This window comes from Stegodyphus dumicola, chromosome X1 (genome assembly GCF_044657685.1).
Source record: "Stegodyphus dumicola isolate Sdum_Otavi_A_Nest chromosome X1, ASM4465768v1".
In the NCBI taxonomy this organism is placed as follows: Eukaryota; Metazoa; Arthropoda; class Arachnida; order Araneae; family Eresidae; genus Stegodyphus; species Stegodyphus dumicola.
Window position 1 is genome coordinate 81502804 of NC_140780.1, and position 19627 is coordinate 81522430.

The 19627-nt window shown below is 32.8% G+C and overlaps 1 non-coding gene across 1 annotated transcript; it reads left to right on the plus strand.

The window, feature by feature from the left end:
• The first annotated feature begins 12800 nt into the window (after nucleotides 1–12800).
• Nucleotides 12801–12873, plus strand: TRNAR-CCU (transfer RNA arginine (anticodon CCU)). Its single transcript has one exon. It is a non-coding gene; the product is annotated as a tRNA-Arg (tRNA).
• Nucleotides 12874–19627: the final 6754 nt, after the last annotated feature.

Below are 19627 nucleotides of genomic sequence, written 5' to 3' on the forward strand. Positions count from 1 at the left end.
ACGAAACTCTCCTGTATTCTAATCTGCCCTTCAGCATACCTATAAGTAAAGTCAAAAGCCAAAACCCATCAACAACCAGCACAGTACTACTGCAGGTAAGAATCTGCGATTTACAGCGCTCCTTGCAGAGACTTCCATTTCTTTCATTTAGCTTAGATTCTTGCTTGTCATTTAAACTCAGTTCACATTTCTAGTGCAGCATATAGATAACAGAATTGCAGGAAGGCCTTTAACATAAGAAATTAACTTGTTAGTTAAAAAAATAAACCTTAGTCTATCCAGCTTTACTGTAATTGAGTTCTGGAATACAAAATTCTGAGCGCATAGTTTTTCTGCAAAAGAATTATACAAGTACTATTTAATGCAAAACTGATCTAAGCAGGTTGTGAGTGTATAAGATGTTTTCAGAACTGCATAAGGAAAATGTATAGGAATAGCAAATATTTCCTACAAATTATCCCACTTTTCACATTCATTAGTTAAAAACGGAAATTTATAGCTGTATTGTTTGCAACTAATTAAAAGTTTACATATATGAAGCTGATGTATAAGACCACGTTCCTTCACTAGGTGCACGCGAATGCCTTTTCTCTGAAATATTCCTTTTTTTCAGTACAAAAACGGATCGAATAGCTGCTCGATTTCCATTTCCATGCCTTAATAAATTTGCTTTGTGGAACTTCTGCACAAGTTTATCAAACATTCCAAAACACTTGGTATTTTATAATAATGCAATAATAATATTACAATTTAATTTCCTTTAGAGGAATTAATGTACATATCCATATTGGCTATAGCGGGGTGAATATTGCCCCATAGATTACTGAAAGAAAGAAGAAACTCAGATCTCGGAAGGAAGAAACTTATTTTTAAATCGAAATTGAAATTTTTATTTTTAATTAGTCTATAATATAGCTTATTAAACTAATACAATTGAAATGTGTGCAATATTTTCTTTTTTTTAAATGCTATGGCATGGCTTCAAAAATTGATAATTATTTAAACAAATAATGCAAAACGAGGAAATAAATTATATTTTTCTCAGAATTTGTTATTTTTAAGCTAATAATGTTCATTAATGTATTCGGTTTTTTTATAAATATGTTTGAAATGAAGTATTATTAAATAAATTTATTATTACAATATTATATTTTAATAAAGATGAGGAGAAAAGTAACTTACTTTTAATTACATTCGCCCAATATGCATATATAATAACAATACGCAACGGTTAACTGATGGGTAGTATTAACGCCAATAACGTTACGGTTCAATTTAGTTTCCCTTGTCTTAGTGTGTCTTATTGAGCTTTGGCACTTATATCTCTCACCTTAACGGTCACATTTGCCAAGCAGCATTGAGCACATCTCTAACTGCAACAGCTACAAGGAGTAAAGGAATGAAACGAAACAAATGCCGATTAATTCTCAATTGAGCTGAGTGAAACTGTAGGGTCCCGCAGCGTTCATAACGTAATTTGACTTGCGTAGTACAATGACGTACTGCATGAATGCGCACCAGCTCGTGCCGCATTCTTGTACTAATGAGCTGCCATTTCGAGTGTGACAGTGATATGGATCGGTAGAGTGCACAGCATCGTGCCTTTGCTGTTGAAAGTTATTTCAAGAATAACTACTCTGTTATTGCTATCCAGCGTCTATTTCGGCAACATTTCAACTTCGGACGTTATGGAAAAGTTCCAGATGGACGGACCATTGTGACAGGCATTTCCAGGTAGACAGGTAATGTAATTTCTCGTTTTGGTGACATTTCCTGGCCGCCTCGCTCACCTGATCTTTCATGTGTAGACTTTGGAGGCACCTGAAGTAAGAAGTTTTCCGAACACGTTGTGCCACCATTCCTGAGTTGAAGGATCGCATCCGAACTGCCGTCGGTAATGTCCCAGGGAATACGATACGCCGAGTTATGGCAAGCTTCCAACGCCGCCTAGATGAATGTGTTGTGCAGAGGGGGAATTATTTGAAAAAGTAATCCCCGCAATGGACAATGACTTACACATTAGTAAATGGCATACCTTTAACTATTAATTGACATAATAAGTAATAAATAAATTACAGTTACTGCCTTATGGTGTGTTTTAATATTCTACTATGAACGCTGCCGCACCCTATATTAAGGTATTGTCTTTTCTCTTGTCGTAAAAGATAAAATCGACTAATCAAAACACAGTGTAATTCCTGCACAAAATATTTTATTCCCCTCGAAATTTCTGAACCTCGGAGGTCTGCATTAAGAACCGCAGATTCCTCATTTAAACTGGAACAATCGTGTTTGTATCAGAAACTTAAATAGCTAATCTGTCTTTCGGATACGAAGTTTCATCTACTACCTAACAGGAGACTAGACTACTTAACAGGAGACAGTAAAAGCTTATTCATTACTGGATCTTCACTGAGAATTCATTTCATTGAAAGTTATTAATCACTTTTTATTAACATACCAGTTATAATTTAACTGCTACATTGATTTCTAATTTCTGCAAATAATTGTATGCGATTTTGCTTTAAGATTTTCTGATTTCAAAGCTTGTTTCAATGCGAAAAGCGTGAAATATGCCTTTTTAAAATTTTAGTTAATTTTTCATTAACTGCCTTAGAGGAGTGATCTCTGTTTACTTGTATCCACATAGATTCATTTACTCTGATTCATAGAGTTTTGACGAAAATCATTAATATTAATATGAGCGTACCGAGAATTAATAATATAAATAACAATTTTATATCAGTTATTTCTGGAATTAGCAGTTAATGAGCAAATTTATTACCTTCAAAAAAAGGAAAATTTATTTAATATCGAGAATTATCAATCTTGTAACTTCTTTTAACATCTACGTTATTTATTGCAATAATATCGTACCAGCCTTCTTAGAGATAAATGTTATATAGTGACAAATGTTATCGATAACTGATTTTTGGCAAGTCAATCTTTCGTGATGGCTCGAAAACTGTTGCTAAAGAAAGAGGTAGATTCTTTACTTCCCATTAAATAATTAAGCTCACAGAAGCAAACTTTTCTGGCAACATGTGTATATTTACTACTTCATATCACAAAACTACTCTGTTTGAAGTCTAGCTTGATTTTAATGAAGGTATTCTTTTTCATTGGCGAGCACATAGCCGATTTAGGCTTGGCCACTACTAAGGCGGGAAGCGGTGGTCACTTTATTGTGGAAGCAGCTAAGCATTAGGTAAGCCACCGTTACCTCCTATCAATGGGGCAGACAATTACAGCCATGTCTTCTCCGGGATTCGAACCCGTTCCCATCAGTACCGAAGTAGACCCCCTTAAACACTATACCGTCTGAGCGGCACTTTAACGAAAGTAAAACTTACAAGTAAACTCACAAGTGTATGCATTACCTCTTTGTTAATCACGAAGTAACAAAATTACTTTTTCCTCTTATCTTAACTTTAAACTTGACACTAAAAATGTACCATTAGTCTGAAGGCAGAAGAGTATTCTCTAGCTACAGGAACATTCTTTACTTTCTCTGCATCTTCCTGCTATGGAAAATGGAAGTTTTATTTTGTAAACACGCTTGCCCCGTAAGTATCATAACTTAAAATTTTATATCTATGAACAAGAATCGAGAAGGGTTGCTTTTCGACCTGGCTAGAATTTTATGCTAATCATCTAGGAGCAAGCGTTTTCGTCGCCTGGAGATTGTATTTCCCCTTCCGGCAGGAGTGAACGAAGTTTCGGAGAGTAAAAGATCGAGCCTATTCAGTTTCTACATTAATAATGAAAACTGAGGCAGCTTCTGGAAAGGGGCTGAAAATTCCTGCATATTACATTTTTTAGCCGGAAGGAGAGAAAATAAGCCCTGAAGTGTGTTGCTGTAAAAAGACAAAGCAAAACTGAACATTTCATACAAAAGGCTACTGGAAAGAAAGTAAAAGAAAAGAGCGGAAGGAAAAGGAAAAGTAATTAAAGAAACTAAGATTGATATGGGAAAGAAAAGAACGAAAAAAGGATCACGAAGAAATTGCAAAATGTTCTTGGCAGAAAAGATGGGGAATTAGAAAGATAGGAAAAAACTCACAGGCGTCACGAAAGCAGACAAAATATAAGGGCTAGGTTTTATACATTAACCGTGATAAAAAAAGAATTGCATTATGTGAGTTCACAAAAGTTTTTATGTATAACTAGAAATTATAGATTCGCTAGAACCTTCATATAAATAAGATAAATAAGATTGATGTCATTTTATTAACTCATATTTCAAAGCATAATAAAGCCTGGGAATAAATAGCAAAACTGAACAATAGGTTTTGAGAAAGTTGAAAATGATCAGTTAGAACATAACTAATCAGCGCAACAGTGAATGAGACTGTTTAATGCAGAAAATGTTTGGAGTGCAGATACAGAATGTGGTAACGATGCTTAACCATTCGAAATTAAAAAAAGAGAATGTGTGAGAAAATTTTGGAAAGTATTCTATAATCGCAGTTTAAAGGTTATCTGTAATTTTAATGCAATATAATAAGCTATTGATCATGGTATAGAACCAAAAGTTCATCTCTTTGTGGGATGAAAACAGCTTTAAGAAAAATTACTTACATTTATATATCATATTAATTCTTAAATCTCCAGTCATCCCATTGTCCCTTAAATAAAACTCCAATAGAAAATACTAGAGTATAATGGTGTTGTCTAGGCTGATATTTACTTAGTTTGGAAGAAATTACTTGCATTTAATTACATTACCTATTCAAGTATTGAAGGTAAGTTTTCTATTTGAAATTTTTGAACGTACCACGGTATAAATACATACAGTATAGATTTAATAGGAAAAAGCATCTAAATATAGCATAAAAAATTAATTATTGGCTAGCTAAACGAGGAAAGGAAAAGGAAAAAAGAACGAATTTTGCATATAAATCCGTAAACCTTATTTCTACCGAATTACATTCAGTAGCATTTGTCTTGATACATAAATGATGTTAGGATTTGTAATTTTACATTTATAAGATGACAATTTAAGAAAGCTAACTAGTCGTTAAATTAACCTTGTTTTACTATAGCTGTGTTCATGATTTGCAAGGTCTCCCTACATGATTGCTCGAATTGAGATTTTGGGTTGGTGAAATCAGTCTTTCTTTACGATACTGATATGTTTTTTAATTTTTTTGGTTTCTCATTTCAGTACAATGGACTGTAAACAGTTTAACACACGTTAGTAACATACCGGTCTTCAAAAGATATAACAAGTAATGAAACTTACTAAATTTTTAAAAAGAATCAAATGGAATTATATTCACTTTTGTTGTTATATAGTGTAAAGATTGATTCTTTATTAAATTCTTACATTTAATAAATAAAAATATAAATAAAAATAAATTAAATATAATAAATAAATAAAAATAAATTAAAAAATAAAAATAATATAATATATATAAATTAAATCTAGTCATATGCTAGATTTAATTCAGTTTCTTTATATCAACTCGTACCGAAACAGACTGAAATATGAAGTAGAAAATATAATCCGATATCAATTCACAAATCTCATGCCGACAGCTTAATAAAAATTTCTGTCCGTAGACAAGAGTATTCATGTAGTTTGGAAACATTTATTGCATAATATTTCAGATCAACTTGAAATAAGGCACCGGACCGTTTTTTTACGCAAAGGTACTTTAACCGCTAAGCAACAGAGATACGTATTTCTTTCTATAAATTTCTCACATACACAATATAACGCCGAAATTCGACATTGAATTTAAAACAAGCCCTGATCCATGAGTAAAATCCAAAATATGTATCGGTTCTCTCCCGTAACTCCACATTCTTATCGAGCGCAACTCATCAAAACTCGTGAAATTATTATATAATTATTAAACTTCATAAATATATATAATACAAAGTTTTAGCCTTTTGCCAAACAAAATTTTAAAATTGCTGCATTTAGAGCAAGTAGTAGTAAGCATGCCTAGCTAGCAATCTGAAAATTCCTAATTAGAATCCGGAAATCTTTGATTTCTTAAGTTTTCTGATTCCGAGATGTAATTGCATACATCCTTCAATATACATCTTCAATAACAAACTCGCGTGTGTCATCATGTAATTAGTGTTTACCTTGGTTTCTAATTAATTGAAATATGTATCTAAATTTCTTCTACTATATTGAGGTTCCGAATAAATGTACATTTCGCATGTGAATGTGTTAGATTTTTTGCCACTATTACAACAATAAGTTCCTCTTTCATCTAATTTAGGAGGATTAGGTACTCCAGGTAAATTCCTAATATTCTCTTCTTTTCGGGTTATCGTATCGCAACACAATCTACTGCCATATTTAATGTAATTTCTTATTACCGCAACCACCTTAGTTTCGGAATGAGACGAATTTCGACAAAGATTTAGAATGAGCCAAAGTCTGGTAACCACAGACACAGCAATTCTTCAGGCAACCATGCACATGACAGTTCAGTTTTAACAACCAACATCGCCATTTTGGTATTTTTTCTCTGGTTGTTTCATTTCCAGTTCCAAAGGTTTTTATCGACAAATCATGATTACGTTTTACTCAAAATCGATTTTAAAATATATGCTTGTGAGATTCGCCTGCACTGGAAAAGAGGGCATAATTTTTGCAGGAATAACAGTATTTTGCCATAAAATAGCTAAAGGAACAGTCCTTCTCATTTCTTCTCAAAGCAATCACACAAAATTTCAACCAGAACAAAAGAAACAAAAGCCCGCTTATAAAACATGAGGTTATTGTTTTTTGTTATAAATATATAGTTGAAACGAGAAATATGCATGCAATAAATCATTTTTCACAACAAGCCATTGTTTTTTCCTTTCGTAAAATTCAAACTGCGTCAAGGCGGTTGCGCTAATACGTAGGTACCATTAATAATTATCTCTGAATACAGATAAATAATCTATCTTAATGTTAATACATATTTTAATTAATTTGGACTAAATACAAGCACCCAATACTTTCTTACAAAATGAAAACTCCGAAAATATTTGGTAGCTGCTGCCAAACGGTCACCTGTTTCTGAATGGCATAATAAGAAATAATAGCAGTTTCAATGTAAACACTGTCCGAAAAACTTCATTGGAAGATTTTAAAAAGAGAGAGAAAAATAGGTTATTTATTTTTAGTTACATGCTTTTACCGCAGGGCAAACGAAAACAGAAATAGCTACATGTCGAAAAGTGATTGAAACGATAATCAATAATCCTGATTTTCAATAAAGTGTAACTATGGTGGTGCGGTGTTTTTGCCAAGGTATAGCTCCCCAGACTTACAAACTAAACGGTAGTCATTTCCATGGGTAGGAGAAAAAAGCCATATTAACGTCGGTTCTGGACATCGTGTGTAAAGATTATGATAATGATCATTTTTCGGCAAGAAATAGATCTTAAAACAATTTTATTTGAGTCCCAAAAAGTATACTACGCGTCCTATAGAAATTCCAAATGGTACAAAAGAAGTAAATTGACTTCATTGAAAATTTCAACTCATGAGGCCTGAAATTGTTAGATTAAGCAATTTGTTTTCGTTGCATAATAAATCTCTTTTGCACAATCCAACTGTTGTCAAGCAGTTTCTTTCAAAGAAAAATGCAAGGGCTCTTGATCTTCCTCATTCCTTGAACAATTTCACTTCTGTAGCCTGCTTTCTGTTTCATGAAGTCAAACCTAATCCTTAATCTACCATTTTGAAAATATTTCCGAAATTCAGTAAAATGTAGCAACATAATTAAATACTATTCCAACAGTTGAATAGGCTTCCAGAGCTCTGTGGATGAACATATAGCTCTTATAGTGTTCCTTCCACTTGTCAAAAACCTAATGACCTATTTTAGTTATCTCAATATTTATGTAAATTATCGAGAAAACAAGAGTACAAAACTTACAAATAATAATTAAAAGTATACTGGAACGATATTTTGCGGTCAAACTTAATGTAAAACACACAATTCCAAAGTTTCGCAAATTTTGTGAACGACATTTGCAGGACTTCTGAAAGTTATATAGAAATTGAAAGTTTCACTAATTTATAAATGAATCTTTATTTGGTAACAATTCACAATTCTAACTGCTGAATGAGTTAGTCGCCTTAAAGTCTTCTGGCTCTTAAACTTATCTTTATTCCTAAACATAGACTATCAGAATCACTTAACTCTAGAATTGTGTAATAACCTTCGAACAATGAATTTTTCCAGCAGTCAAAATTCTCGCTGGAAGTGAAAGTGAGTTACAGTTATAAAATCCGCAATTTAACCTTATTCTCAAGAAGTTGTGGTTTGCATGATTTTTAAATTCAACGAATTATTGTGACGGAAATCAAGACGGAATAGGACTTGCGAAAACTTAAAACTTAACAGATAGCATCGTGATATATATAAGTTATGTGTTGTTGCGACTTATATCAGTTGTCTGACAGTAATATTAGAATAAACCCACGAAATACATCGTGGACAGGAGAGAAACATTGCGCCTGTCGTTGAGCCTTGAGTACCATACAAGGGACAATACAACTTCGCTCAGTTCCGCCCCAATTTTGATGGAAAGCGCCTGGGGGACGGGTCCGAGGGCCTCGCACTCGTCTTTCCCTACCACTAACCTCTCAAGAGGACTTTTGGCTCGTCATGCATTTAGAGCGCCCCCATGCCACAAAGATACTATCCATTTATAAACATCCATGCTTTCTCCGGAATTCAAAATAGGACCCTTCAGTATCGCAATAGGCTCTTCTAACTACTATACCATCAGGCCGGAATTTAGAAGTCATGCGAAGCAGAAATGTATTATTTCTAACAAATCTCAACATTATACTATTATTTTTCCTTTTCTGATATTTAATTATTTATTTTTATTCCTCATTTTTAACTGGTGACATTAAATAAAATGGTAAAAATTTACAAGGATAAACATTTTAAGGTGAAATTAATAAAATTAATTGAAACAAGGCCATTGCATAAAGGCTTTTTTTCACTCTTGAAACAATAATTATCAGATTATAAGAATTTAAGTTTTATTTGCATTAAAAGTATGATTTAAAGAACGGAGTAAAACAAAATATCTGAAGAAGTATTATGAAATAAAGAGGTGTTTTTCAATCTCTATTAAAATACTTTGTTAATAGACAACTGTATAATTTTGCAGTGAACATTTTATTTTTCATTGCAAATTCTTTAGATCTCTGCTTCTTCAAATCATCCTTGTTATTGTATTACATTTTATTTTTAAACAATTGAACTTAATTTTAACTCAATACATATTTCACTGTAGCGATAGATATTTTATGCAGCAAGAACGACTAGTCAAAGTATTTTACATAAGAAAAGCGTTACAATGTAAACAATCATAAAATCTACTTAGGTTTGTCATATTCAGCTGAACTCTAGAATGATTTGTTTGGATGAATACTGAATAAAAAATGTCGTTTTCGTTAACGTAAGTAAATACCTATATATTCCTTGAAGAGAAGTATTGTAACAATATGAATTTTTTGCCGTTTTTTGATAAATTATAAAAAGATTTGTCGAATGTCAGCTGTTATTAACATTTTTGTATATAAGTAAATCTAATTTGTAGCTCATTTAAATACATGAAAATTATAAGAATCTATGATTATGACTTACATAACCTTTGAAATATGTTATGCTACACAATGTCGTTCCTGCCAAATATCTTTAGAACACAGATTGTCAGTTGTGTATTCAATGGATTATTTCCACAAAATTACCGAATCATTCGTTATCACTCTAAAATTATCTCTTTATCCTGAACAACACACAATCCTCTGGTTGCATAGTGATAATAAACTATGTGCTTTCTCTGCAGTAGGGAATGAACTAAACTTGCATCAGCAATCTAAATTTGCTTTTATTGCAAACAGTTTTCTATAATAGTTGCTATTTTGTTAACATTCTCCTATTCTGAAGAGATGGAAGCATCTGCTACAAAATAGCAAACTAATTCAATTAAATCCACATTACTAAACCTCCTATTTCCTATTCAAATCAAAAATTATTGTTTTTCTCCCCTTCCATCTTTGCTGCACTACCAAAATCGATTGCTTCTCTAATTGTAATAACCAGTGATTAACTACTCAAATATTCTCTAATTACATAACGTCCCAAATTTCAGTCGATTAACGTCGCTATTGCTTTTAAAACCCTTTTTAATAAAGGAAGACCAGAAATATTTCCTTTGTACTTCAGATTAGGCTTTAATGAAATTTTAAACATATGCATATTATCATTATATTCGTTGCTCAACGATTCATTGCCTCATTATAATGTACTGAATTTGTTAATGCATGCATAGAGAAGCCATTTCTGTCTGTGCTTTTCAGTAATCTAATAAAAATGTTTACAGAATTGCAACAAATTCGTATGTTGAAATAATAACGAATGCATAGATTGATTCGTGAATTATAAAATTGAAAGCATTGAGAGAAACAACAGTGAAATATCCAGGGGAGTTAAATGCGTATGAGGGTTGGAATTTTTGTGTTTCACGTGTTTTAGGTACAGAAAGATAGAAATGTCCCTATGCTTTAAGGAAAATTTCCGAGTATTTCATGAGTAACCAAAATTTTCTTTTGGGTTGAAAATAATAACTGAAGTAAAAACACTACTATTAGACTGCATGTTGTATAAAGATAATGAAGAAAAATTGAATGTAATAAATCTCAGAAGAAGCTCCTCAGATACTCTTTAAGGCAAACTACCTACGATAAGATCTTGACTGGCTGATATGGAAGCTCACATTATTTGCTCTCAAAAAGGGGAATATTTAAAAATAATTTAAATATTCTGTGTTCTCTAATTTTCTTTCAAAAGAATTTAATAAACATTAAGTTAAATTAGATAGTAAGGCTTCATTTATCTTCGCATTCTAATAAATTCCAGATTTCTAATAAAAATCTAAAATTTCTAATAAATTCTAATTCATTCCAGAAAACGTAAAAATTTACTGATATCGTTCGATACCTTTATTCTGAGGCCCACCAGCGGCCGAGCGGTAAAGACGCTGAACACTGGTAGTTCGGTCCGAGGTTCGAATCCCGCGAACGGGCTGGCTGCATGGGCGTTTTCGTGGTTTTCCCCATGTGTAACGTGTATACGAGCCAGTTTCCCTTAGAAAGTCCTCCACGAAAGGCATCCCTCCTCTTAGGCAGATAGCCCTAGTGTGCTTTACCATAATTAAATACACCACCACACCTTTATTCTGAAGCTTTACATGATAAAACGTTTCGACGTTTCGCTGTATTTTAAAGAGCTTATAATTTTCTCATTAGCTGCACAAAATTACGTCTGTCATGGAAATAAAAGATCTTGCCGCATTAAACACACTGTGATTGCATGATTATGCAATACTAAGATGCAGTGCACGCTTAGGTTCGCAGTACGTGCTCCGTTTCCACTTCTAGCTCTACTGACGAGACTCCTTCTACATTCTTCGTTTTATTCGGACTAACACCTATTCTGTTCGCGTCATAATGAAGAGCGTTTTGCATATATGTGACATTTTTACATTTGGTCAAGTTTATAATTTTAAAAAATATCATTTTCTCCAAATCGTATTTCTGTTAATGAAATAAATTTGACAATGAAGTTAAACCTTAATGAATTTCCTCTTCTATATGAAAGTAAAACGTATCACAGTACGTTGAACTAAATCTCAATGATGTAAAAATATATTACAGAATGAATTGATATCAGTATATTTTCAACAAATGAGCAGTATTGGTAAATGAAAACTTCCTAATTTCTTAATTCAGTGGATATTTCTAATGTATGAAGAAAATAACAAGACAGAAAGACTTACATGAAAAAAAACTTTCAGAAGCTCTTTATTATGTTAAATTGCAATTCATGCCTATAACTAACATTTCAGAATAAGTGATTAAATCTTCTCTAGAGCAATACTCACGAAACAAATTTCCATGAGATAAGTTTTAAATAATAAAACAGTGATGGTTCACTTGAAGTGCATGTACATTTAGCATATTTCAATATGAAATTAGAAACTGATATTTATTCAATTTGCGTTTCCACAGGCAGAAAAATGAAACAGAAATTTTGTAAAGCCAAAACGAATAAAAATGGTAAACATCTGTCTTCAACTTGAGTTACATTCATAAGAAAGAATGCCAGTTAACGAAATACTGCAAAAAGGTGATGCTACTTGTAAATAACAACACTCACGAATCAGACTGAGAATACGTAACGTTGATGAAACAGAATCTAATGCAGAGAATCGACTAGGGACATTGATAATCCTTCATTTAAATGCACTGATAATCGTACTACCTACCGCTTTAAAATGCATGAACTCTGTACTTTGCATTATGGTATTAAAGAGATTAATATATTATTATAAAAAATCGTAATTCGCTGTGCTTTTTCATTTCATTCTTTATCAAAATCTGAGATATTTTCAGATAAATTTCAGAAAAGAAACGAAACAGTACCAAAACCAAATATCTTCATCCAAGATATTTGCATAGTGGATGAAAGTATAAGGTATTTCTCCCACTCTTCTTAGCAAGCCTTCATGGTGTAGCGGCCAGCTCGCTCGACGCGTATTCCAGAGGTTCGTGGTTCGTGTCTCGGCGAGGGCATTGCTGATTTTTCATCTCTCCTGCTTCAAAATAACCAAATGTCTCTACAGTGGCGCCCGAACTAAAAATGGTGGTGGATGATGAGTCTCCTCTACCAGGATTTGGCGATTGGGTCCCCTAAAAACCCCAGTCGCCCTCTAAACAAGGGGGAGTTTATAAGGTATTTCTCTCACCTTCTTAGAATGCCTTCATGGTGCAGTGGTCAGCACCCTCGACGCCTATTCGAGAGGTCCGTGGTTCGAGTCCCGGCGAGGGCATTGCTTATTTTTCATCGTTCCTGCTTCGAAATAACCTAATGTCTCTACAAAAGAAACAGCGTAGTGAGGTAAATTTATAGATAAAATAAATGTTTAATTAATTTGTGGTTTTCTGTAGTGTCTAGCTAACATTTTCTCTAGTTATATGAATGAATGCGCAAGCATACCAAGTAATAAATATATCCCTTTTTGACGGAATCGAAATGCTAAATAGGGATTATTACGGATATCTCTCCTTTACTTAAACTCGGTTCAGAAGTGCTTCCCTTGACAACATTATGCAACACCGTAAATAAGAGTATAACCTCTCATTATTTTGAAAACACATTACATCAGGGAAACTGGATATACTGCTCTGTACAACTACAAACTGACAAGTTTATGAAAGGTAATAGATAAGACATTGAATACTTAACAGTGTTCAAAGTGACAGTGTGTGGAAAGTAATAGATATATATATTATAACGACTGTTTAGAGTTTGTCTTCTAATGTATCATATATTATACATAAAAACACTGATCAACTAGAATACCGTTATCATTCTCCTAAAAGCGATTTGCTCCATTTTGTCACAAAAACAACTGCAACGCATCGTTTCAGGGATTATACATTTCTTTTGTAAGCTTCTGGAGAAAATTCGTGCCAAATTTTCCGGCAGTCTTCACATAATTCTTTCAGATTAGCTGGAAGTGTGAGCTCTGAACTGGGGCCTGAAAACATCCCAGATGTACTCCAGAAGATTATTAACTGGCGAATAAGGAAATCAAAATATCAAATGAAATTCATCCACATATTTCTCAAAATCTACTGCAGTAGAATCGACTAGGGCTATCTGTCTAAGAGAAGGGATTCGTTCGTGGAAGATTTTCTAAGGGAAATTTGCTCGTGTCCACATTACCCACCAGGAAAACCACGAAAACATCCATGCAGCCAGCCCGTTCGTCAGAATACAGATGTCTTTCTAAATTCTTAGCAACGGTTTATTCTAATATATGAGCTAACTAGTAGGATGCAGTCTTAAAATAATACTCAAATCTGATGTTCGAGATAAATCTATAGGCTTTCTTTCCATAATTTTTGTACTTTTAGACTGATTGATATTTTAAATGCTATTCAGAATGCTTGAATTTAGTCACGTAAGTTCAATGCTATAAGAACGCAGATGAACGAAATAAAAACAGAAAAATATGTTGCTAGTAACTTAAAAAGTTCTATAAATGAGCATTAGTGCTGTTGTTAGAGATCATTATAAAGTCAGATTCATTTAGGCATTTTATATTTTTCAAAACAAAATCTAGACGAATTAAAAATAGTTAGGTAGCAAAATCTGAGCAGTTAATCCGAAAGATTTAAGGTTTATGTGTGTGTGAATGGTTTAAGATAGATACCACTTTTAAATAGCATTCTTACTTTTATTTAAAACAGTCAAATAAAGTTATTAACAGAGTTTTTAAATTTTCTCTCGGTCTTTGTTATTGCAGTTTTCATAACTATTTAGCAAAACCTGCATGAGGATTTTGATTTATCAGAGTGTATTTTCTGAAATAAAAAAAGGTAAAAATTTCTAAATTGAAACATACAGTTTTATTCTTGATTAAACTGAAAAACAACACTGCTTTGATACACAGATCACTAATTGCAAGTGAAAATGACACCAGCCGTTATAAATAAGAAGGTTTCAGATTGCTACACACAACTTTAAAGTAAAATTATCCCAAAAAGTATTATTTTTTGCATTTTATTACAATAAAATGTATAAGTGCCTTTCATTAACAGATAGCTGTGCCTTACAGAAGAAACAAGTTACAAAATCAGCAATTCAATCTTTATTTCTTTAAACAATTGAGTTTTAGATATTTAACAAAACTCTATAAATAGAATAAATATTTTTAAATTCTGAATTGTGAAAATTCTGTGTTTTCAAGTTTTTCTAACAAAATGATGTACATTTTCTCCCACATGCTCTTGAACAATAAATATAAACGAATTTAAATTCTCCCATCTTACTTTAAAAAAGATGCAAAAGTGAGAGATTTTCATTTTCAAGTAATAAAAGCTTAAATAAGACTTTTTCTCTCAGACAAGCATATACATATGATTAGCTTTTCATAGTCACCTCTATACCTTTAACAAGTATATCACTGGCCCTTAAACCATTAAGATACTTTTGGAAAAGATGAACGAAACTTTTGAAACCTCAGGTTATGTTCAAAATGATTTCAATGAAAGGTTCTTACAGTTTAGGATGAGTGTATTCATTAGGAAGAATGATGTTAAGCGAAATAAAATATTTAACTATAATTTAAATATTTATATAAAATATGAGATCATCCTTCATAAAAAATTAGGACAGCATCCTTAAGGAATACAAGAGATTTAAGGTGCGCATTGTGTTCTGAGATTTGAATAACCTTAAAGCAGAAAACAGGTTTACTATACAGAATAATTACTCGCCCCAATATTTCATTCAGTGAAAGGCTGTCATGCATTAAATTCAAAGAGCTGTTTCTTAAAATAATGAGAATAAAAAGATAGGAATTGCAAATAAAGTAGTCTAATTTAATTAATTGCTCCCAAAGTTGAATAAAATTAAAGAGTACATTTAATTACATGCTTTTAGTTTTATAATTTGTGATTTTGTGCCATAAATAGAAAATTTCAATTTTTGGTAATAACAGAACTTTTATATTATAAGGTATTTCTCCCACTTCCCTAGCGAGCCTTTGTGGTGTAGTGGTTCTGCACACTGAGCCGGTATTTCAGAGGTCCGTGGTTCGATTCCCGGCGAAGGCGGTTGTATATTTTTTCATCTTTCCTGCTTCCAAAAAAATACCTAATGACTCTACAATATAAAAGATTGTTCAAGAAATACTTTGGCTTCAGCAATCATGCTAAATTAATTCTTAATGCTCGAATATACAATTATCTTACTTTTTATTTTGAATCCCAGCAACCGAGGGCAGTGGCGTCTTTTGCTTGTTAAGGAGGATTCCTGTATATATCTTCTGCATTGTTATCAGATCTACTAGTATTAGCAGTAGCTTTGTTATCACTGATATCAAGACTAGATTTCGTTGTTATAAAATTATCTTGTACGTATACTAGAATAGTACAGAGGGTGAAGACTAGATTTCGTTGTGATAAAACTATCTTATACGTACACTAGAAAACTACAAAGGGTGTTTACACAATTTTAGAACGATTTCGTTAAAGATTTTGAAAAAATAAAGCAAATGTTTTGGAATAAACCTTTCTAGCAACAGCTTATTATTTGAAACGAAAAATATAGTATGCTTGTTTAAATTTAATCTTCTTTTAAAATGTTGCATATAAACAAGCTGTGGATTGAAGAATATGTTTTTGCGCTCTCCGTAGAGACCTGTTCCTATTCTTTAATTCAAAACCGTTGTGAAGTACATGGTATTAAAATTTCTCAGTGCTAAATAAATAGCATTTAACATTATTAATCGGAAAGGAAAAAGCCGTCAATTCATGCTCCTACATGGAAAGGAGATTCCAGACAAATACCTGAAAAAGGTACGTACTGTTTCTAATGTTCCTGAAGTTAATTCGTTGGCAACAACAGAAAGTCCGCCGACGCACGTATCAGTTGCAAAGTCTGTAAATACATCTCTAACATTAAAAAAATAAAATATTAAACCAAGATTTACAGCTTAAAAAGCTAAAATCATAATAGCCATCAACTTTTGCAGAGGCATGTGGCTGAGTGCAGAACAGATTGTACAACTCTGGTATGAAAACTGTTTAGCAGGAGTTAAATGAAAATTTAATGAGACCCTTGGATGAAGCATTGGTTTATCTAAATAATTGCAACAAAAAATGGTGTATTTATTCTGAAACATAACGAGAAAAAAGTGTACAAAGTTTGTTCTGTCAGTGCAAAGACAGTTTCAGCAAAGCATCTATGATTGTTGCAGGATTATTTTAAATGGGAAATTAAGAATAAGAAGGGTCGAAACAAAAGTTAAATTCAACTCAAGCGTACTATTACAAAAGATATTCCATTTTTTTATACCAATGACTTTCAAAAAGTGAAACTTCATCAAGACAAAGCAACACGTCATACTTCGAAAAGTACCACTACACTTTAAAAATGCAATAACGCATTCCTGATAAGGAATGCTTCGTTTGGAATGCACTTCCTTCCTTTTGAACGCATTTCCGCGAAGCCCCTTTACGGTTTCACTTACGGACTTTTATGTTTTTAGCCTACTGAAATGAGCTGTTTCTAAGCTCAAATCCACCACGATTGGTGCACTCTTGAAAAGAGTGGAAAAGGAATGAAAATCGATACCGCTAAAAGATTTACAAAAAGCTTTTCAATCATGAATATCAGGATGCAAACCCATAGTCCAGAAAACAGGCTTTCAAATCAAATAATTTTAAAAAGTTCTTTAGATTGCAAAGATTAATTAAATGGCACCGAAAACATTCTAAAAATGTGTAAATATCCTCTATTATTATGAAAAATAAAAAATTGATTTATATCATGACGCACCCCTCATGAAATTTATTTAATTTTAAAAAATGGTATTGATGCGATTACTGAAAATCAGCGAAATAAACCACACTAGCTGTTCAGAATTCAAATATGAGCTTCTCAGGAAAACCGGTTAAAGCACTGTAAATTTAATTGTAGGTTATTGGCAAGTTTTAAGTGAATTGGCTTACCGGCAGAGAGACGTTTCTGTTTATTAGGTGGAAATTCTCGGCACTGATAAGATAAAGCTCAGAATCGATCCTTGCCCATTCAGACCTCTCATACACTCTTTTTTTTCTTTGCCAACCGTTTCCTTATCGAGCCCCGTTCCCTTTGTTTTCACATTCCCCTATGTTACCCTATTCAATGTCACATTCCCCTATTCAATCCGACGATCAACCTACAATCTTTCCTCCCGGAAGCCAGCGAACGGATCCTTCCCATGACAATCATTGTGAAGTAACTTGCTTGGTTGCTTGTTTTTCTAAACCTATTGATCTAGTATATAACGTTATTTTTCAAATAAGTTTATGCCCCCACATACGTAACTAAACATTTTAACTGTCATTCCCATTTGCTGATTACAATCCCGAAGAAAAGCTGTTTTATACTGTCTTTTGTAACATGCTTTAATTGCGCATTTGATTTTTTCGCGTAACACTTAAAGTGTGTCCAAGAAGCATGGGTTGTGTACCATGGCCCTAGACTATGGGTCTCGAAGTGACGAGTGTTTGAAACGTGGTTTTGAGGTGTCTGCAGTACTTTGACTGAAATCTAATATCGTATTTAATAATTAAAAGTTTACTTGACAAAATTCTTATATAATTTTGCCTTGCATTGTTTGAAGTTAACAGCAATTCAGTCAGTAAATCGTCATAAATCTTCCGCTGAGCTACCCGTTTTTGTGAATGACGCGTCAAATGTTAAAGATAACTGAATCCCTGGAAAACCAAAAACATCAATAAGAGAAAGAAATGTGATACTTATAATGAGCTACATAGAAAGAACTGATTGTCGAGGAACATCCAATGAAATATCTCAATCTACAATGGTATTGCCAGCATCAGTATACCGTATTTCGGGAAAAGCTTTATAGGATAATAAAGATTGTGCTTGGCGGGCTGTATGCAGATTCACGTTACTTTATTCAGACAAAGGTTATATGACAAAGATGAAGGATTTCTGTCTCGAATAATCTGATGAAACATGGTTTAAATCTTTCGATCAGAGTTTACTTTGCAGTCAGTCTGGTGAAGAAGTCCCTCCTCTCCGCGAACCCCAAAATTTTGATATATACTATCATAGTATATGACGTTATTTTTGCTTAATATTATCAGTGAATCACTACAAAAAACAGAGTTCCAGCTGAAACATTGTTACTGCATCATAGTATTGCGAGTGACTTCTAAAATGTTTCAGAAAAATTCTCAAAATCCCCCTGAATTCTTAGGGTTGTGCATGAAAAGTTTGTCATGTACGAATGAAAAGTTTTACTTATCATTAAATCTACACATGAGTCCAGCATACCTCAAAATACATGTCTAATTTGTTCTGTATGGTCTGCTTGTTTTCTTCCTGAAGGGCTTATCTCTTCAGCATCTGGCAAAGCCATCTGAAGAGTGAAAAAATACAGTTCCAAATACAAAGAATAGTAAATGTTTCAAAATACCTAATTGCAGTTATTGATCCCCGCTATTATATGATGTAAACATACCATGATCATTATACTATAATTCGTAGAAACCAAATTATTTACCATTTTTTGTTGCTACTCTGACGATTAGTGCTTGACGAACAGTTTGAATTCAATTAAAGTTTTACACATAAAGTAACTTAAAAAATTAAATTACTAATTGCAAAAGAAGCGTGTTATTGCACGAACTCTATTTCAAAATGTATTATATTTCAAAAATAAAACTGCTGTTTGATGCAATCGAATTGCATTTAAAGTGTCAAAACGCCTCATACGGCTCGCGAGTCGCAGTTAAGGCACTTGGGACTCGACGTTTGGCCCCACCTAATACATTAGGTGAGTTTAAAAGTTCTACTTATTTTGGGAGATGAAATTTATAACTAAATTTGACGTCGTACATGAAGTTGTGATGTCTGTAACTTTCTGTCAAAAACATGTGGAGGTCATCGTTGTATATATCGTTGTATATAAGCAACGTGCTTATAAGAGTAAATCCTTCATAAAAATTTAATAATGGTTTAAATAAATAAATGATGATGCACACGTTTTACCGTACGGT